Here is a 16,748-nt window from a genome sequence, read left to right as displayed (position 1 = left end):
TTCAAATTTTGTTTTGGGAAAAGATGAAAGAACTCTAATGAAAGATAAGCAATTATATTCATTATTTAATGCTGCACCAGTAAAAGGAACAATAGTAGATTTATGAAACAGAATACTTCAAGGCACTTAACAGGGCAGTTATCAGACAAAATTGGATACTGAGCCACATGAGAGGACATAAGCAACGGCACAGCAGGTAGAGCTGCTGCCTCACAGCTCCTGCACCTGAGTTCGATTCCGACCTCTGGTGCCGCCTGTGTGGATTTTGCACGTTCTCGCTGTGACTGTTTGAGCTTCACCTAGGTACTGCAGTTTCCTCTCACATCCCAAGATGCTCTGGTTGTTAGGTCGCCACTGGAAATTACCCTGAGTGTAGTCAGGTCAAGTCGAGTTTATTGTCGTATGTACAAGTACGGTGAGGTACAGGTACAATGGAAAACTTGCTTGCAGCAGCACCACAGGCACATTGGTTCAGGCCACACACAGAACGTAAATTATACATAAATTATGCCAGACTGAAGAAAAAAAAAGACAAGACATTAGTACAAAAAAAACCACAATCAGAGACAAGTGTGATAGTGCAAGAGGTGGTCCGTAGTGTTCCATTGCTGAGGTAGAGTTAGGGTTGTGCAGATTGGTTCAAGGACCTGATAGTTGTAGGAAAATAGCTGTTATTGAACCTGGTGATGTGGGACTTCAGGCTTCTATTCCTCCTGCCCAAAGGTAACAATGAGAAGAGGGCACAGCCTGGATGCTGGGGGTCCTTGATGATTGATGCCTTCTTGAGCCAGCGCCTTTAATGGTGGGGAGGGCTGTGCCTGTGATGGACTGGGCTGTGTCCACTGCTTTCTGCAGCCTTTTATGTTCCTGTGAGTTGGAAATGCTGTGAAACACCCCAGCAGGGGTTTAAGTGGGCACCTGTGATAGGTTGTGGGGAAATAAATGGGTTGATGGGATTGCTCTGAGAGTTGGCATAACCTCAATGGTCAAATAGCCTCCAATGTTGTACGGAAATATCATCAGGCTAGTGACCAGAAGCTTGGTCAGTGTGGTAGTTTTTGAAGGGCATTTATAAAAGGGACAGAGGGGGAAGAGATTTAAGGAGGGAGTTTACCAATCTTTGGCAGCTGATGGTTACCAGTGGTTAAATTTGGTGTGAGGATTTTGGGAGACCAGATGGTGTAGGGGAGAAGGAGGTGGGAGAGGGCGGGGGTGAAATGTGGAAATAGGCAGCAGTACTTTAACTAGGATGGAAAGAGTTCAGCAAGCAGAGGGCGGGTGGGTGAAAGGCTGGATGTGACCAGCAGCTTTTGGGTAATCTGGAGGGTGGAAGGAAGGAGAGCAGCCAGGAGCGCGTCAGAACAAACGTAACAAAAGCACGGCTGATATTTCAGTAATAGACGGGTCGAGGCAGAGGGCGATGTTGTGGAGGTTGACGCAGTGTTGGTGATGCGGCAGGAATGTGATCCACAGATCGCCTCAGAGGCAAATATAATATCAAAGTTGTATAAAGTGTCTCACACACACACACACACACAGTTGTGGAGGAACTCAGTAGGTCAGGCAGCATCTATGGGGGGAAATATTTTGTGGATGCTGCAATCTGGAGCAACACACATAAAGTGTGGTTCATTTTCAGAGAATTGACTAGCAGAGGGTGTCGTAGAATCACACAGCACAGGAACAGGTCCTCTGGCGCACAGAATCAATGCTGACCCTCAAGCATCAATTTACACTAATCTCACACTAATCCCATTGTATTCTCTCTACATTCCAATCCCCTCTATTCCATTGAAAAAAAATCATTAACAGGATGTGATCATTTACTGCTTAACATCGAATTCAGTGAATTGCTGGGCCCTTTCAGAGACAACAAAAGGGTTATCCCAGTCACTGTGGGTTGCATTACAAAGGCCAGAAGGGCAAGGACTGCGAAGTCCCTTCAATGAAGGACATCATTGAACCAGATGTTTTGTGTGACCACAATGCAGTTTCAGTCAGTAAAATAACATTTTATTCCAGGTTTAGTGGAATTTAAAAGCAAAATACTGCAGATGAGATGAAGCAGAAAATGTTCAGCAGGTCAGGCAGTATCTGCGGAGGGAGAAACAGTTCATTTTGTTTGTATTTCCTTAAAACATGGAGGGACACCACTCAGCACATTTGAGTCTATGCAGGCTCTCAGATTAATCCAAATAATCCCGTTCAGTCTCCATGAAATTCCTCCGATTTTCCCACCACTTATCTCCACGTGATAACTTTACAGTGGCCATTTAACCTACCTATACATAAGCCTTTGGGATGTGGAAAGAACCTGAGTAGTGGGAGGAACCACACAATCACATGGAGAACATGTCATTCAGCATGGAATCAAACACTTCAGCCTACTGAGTCCATCGACCATCAACCACCCATTTCCACTAATCCTACACTAATCCCATTTTATTCTCCTCACATTCTCATCAATTGCCCTTAACTTCTACCACTCACCTACACACTAAGAGCAATTTACAACCATTAATTAACTTACCAACCCGTGTTTGGGATGTGGGAGGAAACTGGAGCACAGAACACAGAACAGTACAGGAACAGGCCCTTCGGCCCACCATATCTGTGCTGAACACAATGCCAAAGTAAATTAATCCCATCTGCCTGCACGTGATCCATATCCCCCCATTCCCTGCCTGTTCATGTGTCTGTCTAAATGCCTCTTAAAAACCATTATCGTATCTACTTCTACCACCTCCCCTGGCGGCCCGTTCCAGGCATCCACCACTCTGTGTAACAAAATAAACTTGCCCCACACATCTCCCTTAAACGTTCCCCCTTTCACCTTAAACCTATGCCCTCTAGTATTAGACATTTCTACTCCAGGGGGAGAAAGACTGACTATCCCGCACTCGGAAGAAACCCATGCAGTCACAGGGAGAATGTGCAAACTCCACACCAACAGCACCCGAGATTAGGATCGAACCTGGGTCACTGAAACTGCAAGGCAGCAGCTCTACCAGCTGTGCCACTGTGCCTGGAGTTGATGACCTCTCTTCAGAGCTCGAGAAACACTCTCACTTTAGCATTTTCTGTTTGCATTTAAGTGCAATTTAAACTTGAATTTAAATTGCTAGCTGCTGTAATAGGATTTGAACTCTAAGTCCAGGTCAAAAACTCAGGTCTTAACTTAAACATTATGCAACCAAACCCCACACAAATGGTCCAGATTTTGTTCTGTGTAATTGTCTGGTTTGATTGGTGATTGTCCGGATGTTGAGGGAGTTGGGAATGGGGTTGTTCCCTTCATGAAGTGAGAAAAGTAGAGCAGAACTGCATTGCCAACTTTCAACTGGATTAGACGCTAGGTCTCCAGCTGTTACGTGAACTGCAGCAACATTCTCCAGTGGTGCGATCCTTGTGCAATCTACAGTAGCGTGTGTCAAGACAAAACAAACAGGTTTCTTCCTGAAAACACTCATGGTCAAGAAGGCCTTGATTTTTTAATTGGCTCCTCCCACTGGCACCTGGCAACAAATAAGGGCATTTTGCCAACAGTGAGGTCAATTTTTCAAACATCAGTGTTGAACCCATCCTGGCAACATTTTCCACTGCTGAAATGTTTAGCCAGAACTGGGCACCTGTTGGGAGAATAAAATGGGAGAGGGTGTCAAATGGTGTAAGTGGGTGCTTGATGGTCAATGTGGACTCAGTGGGCTTGTTTCCATGCTTATAACTCCATGACTTTAAAATGACTAATTTGGACATCAAATATGAAAGGAAGTGGCATCATAACCAATCTTTGACCAATTCCTTAGCCTTCAAACTCAATTCCTCTCTTTCACCTCCTCCAACCAGCCTCTTCACTGCCGTCCCTCCAATGATCCAACCACCCTCTTCACCTCTGTCCCGCCAATGATCCAACCACCCTCTTCACTTCCGTCCCGCCAAAGATCCAACCACCCTCTTCACCTCCGTCCCTCCAAAGATCCAACCACCCTCTTCACATCCGTCCCGCCAATGATCCAACCACCCTCTTCACCTCCGTCCCTCCAATGATCCAACCACCCTCTTCACCTCCGTCCCGCCAATGATCCAACCACCCTCTTCACCTCCGTCCGTCCAATGATCCAACCACCCTCTTCACCTCCGTCCCTCCAATGATCCAACCACCCTCTTCACCTCCGTTCCGCCAATGATCCAACCACCCTCTTCATCTCCGTCCCCCCAAAGATCCAACCACCCTCTTCACCTCCGTCCCGCCAATGATCCAACCACCCTCTTCACGACCATCCCGCCAATGATCCAACCACCCTCTTCACGACCGTCCCGCCAATGATCCAACCACCCTCTTCACCTCCGTCCGTCCAATGATCCAACCACCCTCTTCACCTCCGTCCCGCCAATGATCCAACCACCCTCTTCACCTCCGTCCGTCCAATGATCCAACCACCCTCTTCACCTCCGTCCCTCCAATGATTCAACCACCCTCTTCACCTCCGTCCCACCAATGATCCAACCACCCTCTTCACCTCCGTCCCTCCAATGATACAACCACCCATTACCCGTCTCCTCCCTTTACCTCGTCTTCCGTTTCTCAGAAAGTCACAGAAAACAGTGTCGCTGATTATTGTAACTTATTTAAGTTGACCAGATACAAATGAAGCAGAACAACTTTCCCGCTTCAAAGAGGAGACCTTACGGTTTGTCTATGTTAGGCTTACACCCACTCCAACGCCAATTGGGCAGGCCAACTACCGCTGAAGGTTCTCATTGGTCACTGGGAAACCTATGAAAATGGGCCTTCGCTCTAATTGGTTGTTTCTTAATAACACCTAAACTGATGATGTTTGGTACTTTCATTCGCAGTTAAGATTGTCAATGAAGACCATCACTTTCTGAATGGATGATACTGTTGCCAGTTAAACCCAACGTGCGAGTCTATTGGATAGTAGCTCAACCTTTGAAATTAGGCGTAATGATGATTGGGTAGTTGCAATGTCAGTCAAACATATTTTCCACCAATTGGTTAGATCTTGCAGCTATCCTGATCTCCATTGGTTAACTTGACTGTCAATCACAGTGGGCGTTAATTGTTACTGATTGCTTGTATCCCTGTCAATCACGCCGAAAAGGTGGGTGTTTCCGCTGTCATGTTTCCCGTCTGAAGAGGAGCTTGGAGACGGTGGGGGAGGAGGGTGACGCATTGGGCAGAGAGCGGCTGCTGGAGGGCGGCGAAGTGAGGTGAGCCGAGGTCGGGGGCGCCGTTTGCCGCCTGCTGGTGGGAGGAAGGTGGCAGAGAGGGGAGCGGCTTGTGGATGGGTGCAAGTTGGGGAAGCGGAGTGAGGTAAGGAGGCGGGCACGGTAGGGCGGTAGGCCTGGGGCTTGGGTAGGTCTGAGGCTGGTGTCGGAGGGTGTGTAGGGTGGGTCTAGGGCTACGGCTGGGGCTTGGGACTGGTAGGTAGGGCTGGGGCTTAGAGATGGGGAAATGGGATGAAGTGCCCAGATCTTAGTGTTGGGGGATGGGGGTTGTGTGTAGGGGGGTGTCTGGGCATCTGGCTGTGCAGCTTAGGGGTGAAAGATACTGATACTTGTTGGAACAGGACTGAGCTTGGAGCAGGGGGCTGTGAGTTGGGTATTGGGCTGTGTTAGAGAGCAGTGGTTAAGAGGCTAGCACTGTGTCTTGGGAGTATTGGTGGCTGGGGCAGTGCCAGATTCCCCACTAACTTTGGTTGTTTGCAAATTAAATTATAATGGGGTAAATGACATCAATCTTAAATGACTGCTTTACATGAAGCAGGTACAAGCCAAACGTGACCGTGTTGAAGTTTTGTCTCCTGTCTGGGGTATGGCTTTATGTGCAAAAAAAAGCAAACTGTTGGAGGAGGTTAGTGGGTCAAACAGCACCTGTGGAAGCAAAGGGGTAGGTGACATTTTGCGTTGCGATCAGGACTGAGAGGTGATAGCTAGTATAAAGGGTGAGGCAAGGGCTGGCAAGTGATGGGTGTAACCAGGTGAGGAGGAAGATGATGATGGGTAGATAGAGCTGATAGGGGTGGAGTCTGGAGACAGTGGCTGGTGGATGTTAGGGGACGTCCTATATTCCTTTACACTGAGCCCTGATTCAGAGTCTCGATTGGAAACATCAGCTATCCCTTTGCCTCCACAGGTGCTGCTTGACCTGTTGAGCTCCTCCAGCAGTTTGTTTGTTGCTCTAGATTCCAAAATCTGCAGTCTCTTGTGTCTCCAAATGGCTTCACATGATGATCAAAATTCTGAGAGGGAGTGAAAGAATAGATGTTATATCTTTTAGCTTGAGAGCCTACAGCTAGGGGGATGTGTTCTTATGAGTGGTCATTTTGCACTGTGATCAGGAAGAGTTCTTCACTGAGAGTCATGAATTTTTGGAACCTTGAACCCAGAGGGTTGTGGAGATCAGTCTGAGTATATTCATGACTGAGATACATTGTTTTTTTAATGCAATGGAATTGGAGGAAATGGGGATTGAGTGGGAAAGTGCCTCCCTCAAGTGTAATCAGCTATGGTAGAACAGACTTTGGGCACCATGTGGTCTACTGTTTCTATTATGTTCTGATATGAGGGCAATTATGATGTCTTTATCTTGAGATTAGCTAATGTGGTAGAAGTTGACCATAAAATCTAATCACATTATTCATTTTCATCTGTGTTAAATGTAATGGTGAAGTTACTCAATTACTGAGAGAAAAGCTTTCTTGTCCTGCCTTGTGATTTCAAGATAATATGGAATTTGTGTATCTGCATTATTATATAGTTGTTAAATTAGGTGTTGCTATCTGAATTAGTTTGAACTCTTGCACTTGCATGCAGTGATTTTTACCAGGGCTAAAAAATGTTAACTGATATAGGTGCAACATATGTGAAGGCTATAAATTGATTTCTCCATTTGAAAAGCTCTCTGGTGATTTAGATTTTCTTGCTCCAGAAAGCAGCAAGTGCGAGGGGGCTGTGTATTTCCTGTCAGATTGTGTGGGTAGAAATTCATGAATCTCAAAGTTGCATGCTGTGAAACCTACTAGCTCCCTTTGAAATCTACAGCATTCAGCCCAATTGACTTGCAGAATATTTGCGGTGGATGGATTCATAGACAGGGTGATGGCAGGGCTATGACATGAACATACCCATGCGTCTGCTAACTGATAGGATGATTATCTCGTGTGCCAGGAGGTTGTATGTCCTTCTGCAACTTGTTCAGTGTGGGAAGGCTGGACACACTTTTCAGATAGCAGCATTCTGTTGGATAGGTCGAGAAAATATCTCAAACACTTCTCAACCTTGTTTTTAAAACTCTCTTGTGGTTTTGCCCCCTCCTGACCAGTAACCTCCCTAGTCATACAACCTCCGATCTGTGCTCTTTCACTTCTGGGCTCCTGTTGCTCCAGTTTTCGCTGCCACATCATTGTTGACTGTATCTTCAGCTGTCTAGGCCCGGGATTTGGAGTGACCTCCCTTAATCCCTGCCTCTCCACCTCTGCATATTATCTGTAAGTGCTCAGGTGGAGCACCTTGGGTCATAAGCGCAAATTGTTGCTGGTGATGTTGGCCTAGAATTCAGAGCTCCTTTCCTCAGTCACTGGAACTGTTCAGAGTGAGGTTCAAATCCTGAGCCCTCTGAGGTTTGAACCAAAAGTTTTTTTCCCTGTGAAACACTATCCTTGCTGCATTCAAGCCACCACCTCCAATTACCTCATCCTGCCCCCTCCCTCTGAATCCTTTTATTTTCTTCTCCCTTGTGTATTAATCAAGCTTTCTTTTAAAATATTGATGGTATCTATTTGCTTGAGGCACTGAATGTGCAGTGAGTCCACACTCTTCCTGCACTGTGGGAAAATTCCTCCTAAATTCTTTGATCTTGTATTTTTGCTGTTTTGTTTTGGACTTTCCAATGAGTGGTTTCTCCGTAACCACTGTATCAAAACTTTTAAGAACTCCTAGCTAGCTTCAATCTTTTGAGAGAGAGAATCCCCAGAGTTGTTTTTGCTCATTGTGTTGTTTTATTTTGGCCAATAATTTTTATACACATTCGTTAGCATTTTTAGTGTTTCAATTGCTATTTTTAAATATAGTGGGAGAAACTGGATGTGGTCCTCCAACTGTGTTTCAGTAAAAGCTCCATGTAACTTTAACATTACTTTCCTAATTTGTATTCTGTTCCTCCACAAATACCCTCTTATTGTGGCCTTGTCAATTTACTTTGCCAGTTTGAGTGACTTGTGTGTCTGTAGCTCTTCCAGTAATACCTGTCCAATTCAAGCCTGAATGCCTGCTTTACATCAGATTAGAAGAACGTGGTGGTAGGTTTTGCTGTTGGGAGGACCTGTGTGCTCTCCCACTGTGTAATGAGGGTTGAAGGAACTTGTTTATTTATATGTAGTGCCTTTCATGATCTCATGATGCCCTGCAGTGCTTTACAGTCTAAGTAGGTTTGTGGTGTAGTCACTTGTGCAGTTTAGGATATGTTGCAACCATTATATGATAAGCTCCCCCCAAACAGCTTTGTGATAATGACATGATAATCTATTTCAGTTATGTTAGTTGAGGGATAAATATTGGCTAGAACACTGGAAAGAAGTTCACTGGCACTTTGTCAAAATAGTTGATCCATGAATATCAAATACGAGTCTCCATTTGCATTGTTACCTGGAGCTTATACTTCCTCCAACAAAATGGCAACTGCTGCTATCGTTTTGTTACCAGGTCTGAACAACTTGCAGGTGTGTGTACTGAGGCGTAGTATGTACTCCTCATCAGGGTAATTTTGCTCATCACTTGGTTCTCAGTGGCAGTAATGAAGGTGGTTACATACTGATATAAAGAGGCCTCTTTATAAGGTATCTGTCTGAATATTGTAAGGAAATGAAGTCTTCTACACACAGGTGTACATTCTAAGACCCCAAATGCTGGAAATAGATGGTGTGTATGTAAGTTTGTAAAAGGTTTGGGTGGAAACTTGTAGTTTCCTAATGAGGAGTCTCCTATCATTTGTCCCTTTTGGATAGTTCTTCCACATACTTTCAGCTTGTGTAGTTTCCTTTTACTTCTATCTTCCCATATGTATTCTCCTGAATTCTGAGAGGGTAGTAGTGGATTGGAAAATGGCAAATGTGATTCCTATGTTCAAGAAAGGAGGAAGGGAAAAGGCAGGAATCTATAGGCCAGTTTATTTTAATATCTATTGTTGGTAATGTGCTAGAGTCAATAATTAGAAGAAATAGCTAATCATTTAGGAAAGCTCAATATACTCAAACCAAGTCAACATGGTTTCATGGAAGCTAGATCACGTTTGGCAAATTTGCTTCAATTCTTTGAGGATGTAACAAGCAGACGATAGAGGGGAACCTGTAGATGTGTATTTAGATTTCTGAAAAGCATTTGACAAGGTGCCACATAAGAAGTTGGTATTAGAGGAGGTGTACTAATGTGGAGTGAAAATTGATTATCACGTGGAACACAGTTGGGTGTTTTTTGGGTTGGAAGGATGTAATTAGTGGAGTATCCCAGGGATCGGTTCTTGGCTGTCAGTTATTTGTTATTTGTATATTAATGATCTGGAAGTGGGGGAAGAATGTATGGTATCCAAGTTTGCTGATGACATGAAAATAGTTGGAAGGGCAAGTTACTGTGAAGATGCTGTGACTCTGCAACGGGATATAGATGACTAAGTGAATAAATGAAAACTTGGCAAATGGTGTTTAATGTGGGGAAAGTGTGAGGTCATCTACTTCTGGAAAAGGAATCAAAAGGCTGATTATAATCTAAATGGAGAGAGACGTCAAATATAGAGGGATCTAGGTGTTCTAGTACACGAATCACAAAAAATTAGCAGGGAGGTACAGCAAGTGCTTAAGATAAATGGTATAGTGGCCTTTGTTGCAAAGGGATTGGAGTTTAGAAATGGGGAAGTTTTGTTACAATTGTACGAAGTGTTGGTGAGGCTACACCTGGAGTACCGTGCACTGTTTTTGATTCCCTTATCTAAGAAAGAAGGCACTGCAAAGGAGATTCACCAGACTGATTCCTGGGATGAGGGAGGCTAAACTGTTTGAATCTGTATTCTTTGGAGTTTAGACTAATGAGGAGTGATTTTGATGAAACATAAGATGTTAAGATAGCATGACAAGGAAGATGTTGAGATGTTTATATTAGAGGAGAGTCACGATTGAGGAGACAGTGTCAAAATAAGGAGCAGATTATTTAAAACCGAGGAGCTTACAAGTATCTTATCGCAGAGGGTGGTGATTCTCTATCCCAGAGAGTTGTGGCGGCTAGCTCATTAGAAATATTGAAAGTGGAGGTGGATAAACTTTGGGGGGGGGGATTGAGGGCTGTGGGAACTGCCACAGAAGAGTTGAAGCCTGGGACAGATCAGCTCTGATTGTATTGAACAGCAGGGCAGGCTTGGGGGAGGTAGCCTTCTACTCCTGTGGTCTCCTTTTGCTGCTGCCTTAACTTTTGACAATGATGATTTTGAATTGATAAGTTCCTTCCAAGCACCATGCCACACTTGCATCTTTCCACCCTCAACTCCTGACTGTGTCAAGAGATGAGGGTGGCACAGCTATCAGAGCCACTGCTTCGTAGCATCAAAGACCCAGGTTCAATCCAGACCTCTAGTGCTGTCTGTCTCTCTGTTCTCCTTGTGACTGTGTGGGTTTCCTCTGAGTGCTCCGGTTTCCTCCCTCTCACAGACACGTAGGTTGATAGATTAATTGGTCACTGTAAATTTCTCCTAGTATGTAGGTGAGTGGTAGAATCTAGGGGCAATTGAGAATGAGGAGAATTTAAAAAAAAGGCTCAATGTAGAATTAGTGGAAATGGGTGCTTGATGGTAAGCGTGGATGCGATGGGCTGAAGGGTCTGATTCTGTGCTGTATCTGACTATCTTTGCTCCTCTCCAGTTCAGCCTTTTGTACATCTCTAGTTTTCACTCCTTTAATGACTATTCAGCTGCTGTAGCTGACATTCTGGAACTTCCTCTCTCAACCTTTGTGCCTGTATAGTCCTCTCTTTTCATTTTTAAGCTATTCCTTAAAAACTTATTATTGCAGAAGGCTCAAAGTTATCTCATTTGGCTTGGTGTCATATTGTGTTGGTATTCCTGAAGTCGTTAGGATCTTTTATTACTTTCCTTAGAATGGGATTAATGCTTGTGATGAGGGAGTTGTTCTTTGTGGAGACTTGGAGCAAGATTGGCTTGTACTTGAGTTTCAAAAATGAGAGCTGATCTATGAGACATTCAGAAGGATGGACAAGGTGGTTGCTGAGAGGCTGTTTCATCTGGCTCTGAAGTCCTGAACAACTGAGCATAGCTATGGGGTAAATGCTTGACAACTTTGAACTGAGATGTAGAGAAACTTCAAGGAGTGGATTGTAAGTCTTTTGAATGGCCTACTCCAAAGAGCTATAGATATTTGTTCACTGAAAATTCAAAGCAGGGATCCATGGATACTTAAACACTTCTGGGAATCAAATGATATAGGATTGGACAATAAAGTAACTTTAAAGCACTGAATCTCCTTTGATCAGTGGAGCAGGCTTGAGAGGTCATTAGCACAGGTTCCAGCACTGGTAGCCTTTGTCTTCCTGCTCATCACCTTCACCCTACACCCTCCCACCCCCTGCCCCCAGCTCCATCTGCCTCTCTATTTATTTTCTTTGTTTCCATCAATTATCAACCTGCCTCTGTTTCCCAACTCCACCTCTCCTCTCCTCTCTCCCCTACCTAGCTCGACCTGCCCATCATCTTTCATCCCTCAGGGGCCCCTGTCGTACCACTCCCCCCTCTCCTCTTTATTACTGGCTATCTCCCCTCTCCACTCTGTCCTGATTGACCCAAAATGTCGACAGTTCCTTTTCCTGCCACACGCTGCTTGACACTCTGAGTTCACCAGCAGACTGTTTTTTGTTCCAGATTTCCAGCATCTGTGGTCTCTTGTCTCTCCGTTAGCATGGGTCGTGGTGACTGTAGGGGCAGGGTATGCAAGTGACAGGTCATCCATGTACTCTGCTTGTTGTTCTAGCACTGTTGACGCTTCAACACACAAATGTCTGTACATTAGCCAGGATATTCCAATTGCCCTTTCTTTGGGCAGAGACTTTGTTTCCTAGAAGCACACTGACTCTCTGCCTCCTAATCTTAGTCATGTCTTCATCTTGGGGTCTTCTGAACGCACACTGTGAGCTCCTTGGAGCATCCTTTCAATTTTTAACAGCATTCCATAAATGCAAATTTCTATTAGTGGTGTCTGGTTAGAGTACATTTACAAGTGCAAACTCTTTTGTGCAAGCTGCTGCCAAATAATTGGATTTTCTGCACCTAAAATATCGTCCAATGATTGTTTGGCTGAATGCCAGGGTTAAAAACCTTGCCACCCCTCAAAACCTGATTCCTCTAATTTCCTTGTCAAGGCAGAATCTCATTGGAAACGCAGTTGTACTATGTGCAGCCATTTGGATCAGTAAGGTTTTAATTTGTTGCTGATGTTTCCATTGCAAACTGATGCCCTGCTACCCTGTGACAGCTCAGTCATCAGGAACACGTTTAGGAAATAGGTGCTGATTTGGTGGGGCAGGATAATGAACCAGCTTCTTGAGCTGTTGTTTCTTTGTGACAGTACTCCGTCAATGCAGTTGGGGAGGGAGTTCTGTGATTTATTCCCAGCAGCAATAAAGGAATGGTGATAGAATTTCAAGTTGGGATGGTGTGTGACGTGAAGAGGAGCCTGCAGGTGGTGTATTCCCCAGTGCCTACAACGCTTGTCTTCCTTGGAGTTGGAGGTCATGGCTTTGTGGGGTGCGGTTGGAGTAGCATAGTTGAATACCTGCAGTACACTTCGTGGATGGTTCACACTGCAGCCGAGGTACGTTGACAGTGGAGGGAATGAATGATTGATGGGATGCCAGTCAAGCTGTCTGCTTTTTCCTGGATGGTGCTGAGCTTTTTTGGGAGGGGTTGATGCTGCTCTCATTCAGGCAAGCAGAGATCATTCCATCACACTTCTGACTTGTCCTTGCAGGAAGTGGAAAGGCTTTGGGATGGTGGTGATTCATTCACAGCAGATTATCTGGCCTCTGATCTGCTCTTGTAGCCACAGTGTTTATGTGGCTGGCCCAATTGAGTTGCTGGTCATTGGTAATCTTCATATTGGTGGTGGGGGGACATGGTGATGGCAATGCCACAATGTCAAGGGTAGGTAGTTAGACTTTCTCTTGATTGGGATTGTCATCATTTTGCACATGTCAGCCCTTGCCTGAATGTTGTCTAGGTCTTGCAGGTGTGGGCCACTTCATTTGCTGAGGAGTTGCAAATGGAATTGAACATTGTGCAACCATCAGCAAACATCTCTACTTCAGATCTTCTGATGGAAGGAAGGTTGTTAATGAAGTACATGAAGATGGTTGGGTGAGGACACTGCCCTGAGGAAGTCTTGCAGAGGACTGGCCTGAGCTGTTAGACCTCTTGACAACTATAGCTGCCATTTTTGTGCGAGGAATGTCTCCAGCCATGGGTGTTTTCCCTTTGCTTTTTGACTTCAGTTATACCAGATTTGCTGATGCCACACTTGGTCAAATGCTACCTTGCTGTCAAGGGCAGTCATTCCCACCTTGCATGTAGAGTTCAGCTCTTTGCTCTGTTTGGACAAAGTTCTGGATCTAACTGGTTCTAGCAAAACCCAAACTAGCACTAAGTGGGTTATTGGTGAGTAAATATCAATTAATGACACTATTGATGTCAGCTCCCATCACGTTGCTGATGACTGAGAGTAGGTTAATTAGATGACAAATAGCCAGATTACATTTGTCCTGCTTTTTGAGAACATGACAGACCTGGGCAAGTGCCATTGTTGTAACTGTACTGGCACAGCTTGGCTAGAGCCACAGCTGGTTCTGCAGAGCAGGCCTTCAGTGCCATAACTGCAATGCCTATGCTGTATTGAGTGCTCCCAACTGTTTCTTGATGTTACCTTGAGTGAATCAAATTGGCTGGAGACTGTTTTGTGGTAAATTGGTTTATTATTGTCATGTACCAAGGTACAGTAAAAAAAAACTTGTATACTGTCCATACAGATAAATTCATTACAATAGTGCATTGAGGTAGTGCAAAGTCAAACAATAAGAGTGCAGAATAAAGTGTTACATGGTGGGAAACTTGGGAGGACGCCAATATGGATGATTTATTCAGTAGTTTTCAAAGCTTTTTATTTCAGGCAACCCATTTTTAGTAAATGGCTCACCTATGTGACCCATTAATAATAACAAACACTGGTCTGCCATTGAGATAGCAACCCAGTTGTTTAACATCTCGCCACCCACCTGAGGGTTATGGGCCCCATTTGAAAATCCCCATTTCTGGCTGAAGGTTGCAAGTGCTTCTACTTCTGGTGTACATGCTGGATCCTGCCATTGATGATGATGGGGATGTTGTTGGAGACTTCTCCCATTAGCTGCTTAATTGTCCATGTCATTCATGACTAGATGTGGCAGGACTACAGAGCTCCAATTTGATCCTTTGGTTACGATTTCAGCATGCATAGATAAAGCTAAGTGTTCTTGATGCTGAGCATACATGTCCTGTATTGCAGCTTCACCAGGCTGGGACCACGTCATTAAGTATGCCCAGTGCTGTTCCTGGCATGTTCTGTAGTCCACATTGAACCAGGGGATATCCCCAGACTTGGTGATGATGATAGAGTGAAGGAAGACCTGCATCCAGAGGATTTTCAGCACCCTTGCTACGTTCAGTGCTGCTTCCAAGTGTTGCTTACTGTGAAAGAGCATTGATTCAGCTGAGGGAGTTATGGTAGATGCAGCTGGGCAGTGGAGGGGAGCAGTGTGGGTCCTTAGCCATACCATAAGACTTAATGGAAGTCTGGAATCAATGTTGAGGACTCTTAAGGACTACACCCTCCCATATGTATACCACTGTTCTGTCCTTGTTGGTGGGCCAGTACTGCCAGTGGGAAAGATGTACCCAGGAATTGTGATGAGGAGTTTGGCACATTGTCTGTAAGATAATATGATTTCAGAGGTAACTTTGCCATATCTGATTTTGGTGCTTAAGGTCGATACCAGGTAGTCTGGCCAGTTTTTCTGGTTAAATGTAGAAATACTGGTATTGTACAGTTTAATAGCCTGTCAGGCCATTTCAGAGGACATTTGAGGGTCAACTGCATAGGACTTGTCTGGAGTCCTGCATAGGCCAGGCAAGGTCTGAATGTTCCCCCATCTGAAGAGTATTAGTGAACCAGATGGGGTTTTACAATGATCTGGTAGTTTTAATGATTATTTTTATTAAAACTTTTTTTAGTGCTAGGTGTTAGTGAAACAGCATTGCCTTCATTATACAAGCACAGCTGTTGGCCAATTGAGGCAAGTGTGTTTGAAGATCAAGACCTCAAACCTGACACAAAACCTGGTCTTCCAAGCAAACGTGGAATCTGCCTTCCCATGTGCACGGACTCGGACTACCTACACTACAGGGCATTGGAAAGATGCCAACAAAGTTGTCTCTGCAAACTCCTCCAAATCCACTGAAAGAATAAGCAAACTAGCATCAATGACCTCTCCTAGGGGCAGTTCCTCAGCACTGAGTGCCTAATTATACTCTGTCAGCTCTGTTGGGCAAGCCACAGTGTTTGCATGCCTGACGCCAGATTTCCAGCTCTGGCATGGTAAGAGAATATCAGGTAGACAGAGGAAATGATTCAAAGGTGTTCTCAAAGCCGCCTCAAAAAAGGCAGCATCCTCACTGATCCTTTGGAATCCCTGGTCCATGAATACTCAAAATGGAGAAGGAGCACTTGGGATGGCACTGAGAATCTTGCTTCCATGTGCTGCACAGAAGCCCAATATAAATGGTGGAAGGAGTACACCCTGTCTGATCAGGCACCTTCCACCCCACCTGTGGAAAAGCCTGTAGTTCCTACATTGTCCTTCGCAGCCAGTCTAGAACTCGCAGGACTGTAGAGTAAGCAATCATCCTCGATCCCAAGGGACTACCATAGAAGAAGACTTTGTGTTGAAGGTGTCATGCCAGCTACATTCAGTGGCACTTGCTCTTTCATGAGTCGAAATGCATTCCTGCTTGCTGAGCCATAGGAAATCCTCACCTGAAAGGGCTGGTTCTTGTTTTCCTTTATTGCCTTTCATTTTCATTTCTCAGTGGTCAGATAGCGTTTGCCAGCTGAGAAGACAGATATCGGATAGTAAACTGCTGACAAGATGCACAGGAGCCACTGGAACAGAATCTCTACTCGTTTATTTTTCTCCCATAGGATGACTTTGCGCACTGCTTTAAATTTATTTTCTGCTGTAACAATTCTAAAATGAACTCTTTGAATGGAAGTTACTGAGCATTCATAGAGAAGATCCAAGATTTAACTTTGATCAGGCAGATTATTGGGCAATTGCACTTCGATTTGGTGCCTTAATGATGGAGAGGAAGTTAGTTATCCAACTTTCTCTCCCTGGCTACATCGAAAGGGTTAGGACCATAAAATGTATACTATAGGGACTAGTGCAATCACTGCCCTACAATTCTGGCAAATGTAGTTTGAGTTCTAGTGTGCGGTATCACAGCTGTTCTGGGAGATTTATTTGCTTGTCTAAGTTCTAATCCTCGGCTGTTTTTCAAGCTTCAGAGCAATGCTTTGTGCTTAAGTGCATACTTCTGGAACACTTATACATGTGTACAGAAAAGTAGTTGTAAAGTGCAGGAAAAT

At 44.6% G+C, this 16,748-nt stretch overlaps 1 protein-coding gene across 2 annotated transcripts in view; it reads left to right on the top strand.

Annotated features, from left to right (window-relative positions):
- Positions 1 to 5,154: 5,154 nt before the first annotated feature.
- LOC127585475 (myocardin-related transcription factor A-like) overlaps positions 5,155 to 16,748 on the top strand; it is a 165,839-nt gene continuing 154,245 nt past the window's right edge. Inside the window, exon 1 of one of the 2 annotated variants that reach the window (XM_052042952.1) lies at positions 5,155 to 5,232. The gene's annotated coding sequence lies outside the window, so the exon portion shown is untranslated. Of the gene's footprint in view, positions 5,336 to 16,748 lie in introns of both variants that reach the window. The other variant, XM_052042953.1, reaches the window with a different exon arrangement.

This window comes from Pristis pectinata, chromosome 33 (assembly GCF_009764475.1).
Source record: "Pristis pectinata isolate sPriPec2 chromosome 33, sPriPec2.1.pri, whole genome shotgun sequence".
Lineage (NCBI taxonomy): Eukaryota > Metazoa > Chordata > Chondrichthyes > Rhinopristiformes > Pristidae > Pristis > Pristis pectinata.
Note: the sequence above shows the minus strand (reverse complement) of the source record. Positions and strands in the feature narration are given on the sequence as shown.